Here is a 1685-nt window from a genome sequence, read left to right as displayed (position 1 = left end):
TTTCTATGCCAGGGGATGTCTGGGGAGGTGGGGAGTGATGCCATCCTTGTCCCTGCTCAGGATGTAAGGGTTTCGGACAGCTCTCTGCCCCTATAGCTTGGGCTCCAAATGAAACATTTCCATGGGTCCAGCTCCTTGGCGGGTGGAGGAGTGACCTTCAGCAAGGTTCACCTCAGTCCTGGAGGCACAGAACATTGGTGGTGGCTGTGTTTGTATTGTGAGAAGAACGACCCCTTGTACTTCGGTTCTTTTCGAACAGTTGCTAATAATTTTGCACTCAATTTCCATTTAAATGGAAACATTAACCTCTGGGGCCTGCAGAGGAGCCTAGAAGGGGTTTGTAAGTACAGCTCTTATCTCCATGGCTCAGAATGTCCCGGGAGTCAACGCAAACATACTTCTAAATCACTCTTCTCCTAGACAGATGGGGGTTCCATTTCTGTCTCCAAAGACCCTTGTCTTTATCCTTAAGAATAAGGTTCGCTTTCTCATTTTTCTCAACTGCTCCAATGTCAGGAAGTTCTTCCTTAAGTCTAACCTGCAGTCTTTCCAGTTGCACATAAGCCTTTTCTTTTTTCCTGCCTAATTTGCTGAGGAAGAAAATGAAATCTACTACCTGAGCTGAGAGCTGAGACTCCAGTGAATGGCTGGAACAAAGTCCGGGTCATTGAAAATGACATTTTTGTTGACAATAAGAAGTCACATGATACGGTGTAAAACAAACAAACAAACAAACAAACAAACACATTTTCCTTATTTTTATTCCTCTGTTTTATTCTACCATTTCTCTGATGGTGAAGAAATTTCACTTAGCTAGATTCTATTGGTGTGGAAACGGCATGGTAGTTCATCTTGACTGTCAGCTTGACAGGACTTAGAAGCACCAGGAGACCTCTGGGTAGGGCTTTGAGGGCATTTCTAGAGAGTTTTAATTGAGGAGGAAAGGTCCATTCTGAGTGTGTCCGGCACCAGTTTTTGGACTGTGACCCAGGGCTAAATGCAAAGGAGAAAGCCAGTGTGTCAGCCACCATTCCTCTCTGCTTCCCGACTGCAGATGTGGTGTGGTCAGCTACCTCACACTCCTGTCACCATCTCTTCCCCACCATGGTGGACTCCTGGCTCAAGCCATAAGCCCAAATAAACCCGTTCTTGCTTTCTTTTTTTCTTGGCAATGAGAAAAGGAACTAATATACTGGGCAGTAAAGTTACCCCAGATCAATTAGGAACTGACAGGGACAGGGCCCTGGAGCTGTTGGCCTTCTCTCAGCAATGAGTAGGTAGTTCCAGCGGCTTCAATGTTGGTGATGATGGTAATGGTGATGGTGGTGGTGGTGATGGTGATGGTGGTGGTAGTGATGATGGTGATGATGGTGATGGTGGTGATGGTGGTGGTAATGATAATGGTGGTGATGGTGATAGTGGTGGTGATGGTGGTGATGATGTTGCTTAGAATTTAGCTACTTACAATGGAATCCAAATCCTCCATTTCTTATTTGAAGATTTCAATTTTCATAGCCTTTACTAAGTCCTCAAAGATGGCAGAAAAGGCAGGCTGGCTCACTTTGCTTCTTAAGTCCTAGGCTCTCCCTTACTTTTGCTCTCCAGAATTGGAGATGAATCTCCACCTAGGCAAAGTGCAAGCTGAGGTGGACAGCTAGGAAGTATCTCCTTCCTAATGCTCACAC

This window comes from Peromyscus californicus, unplaced genomic scaffold (assembly GCF_007827085.1).
Source record: "Peromyscus californicus insignis strain IS unplaced genomic scaffold, ASM782708v3 Scaffold_11__1_contigs__length_118956290, whole genome shotgun sequence".
In the NCBI taxonomy this organism is placed as follows: domain Eukaryota; kingdom Metazoa; phylum Chordata; class Mammalia; order Rodentia; family Cricetidae; genus Peromyscus; species Peromyscus californicus.
Note: the sequence above shows the minus strand (reverse complement) of the source record.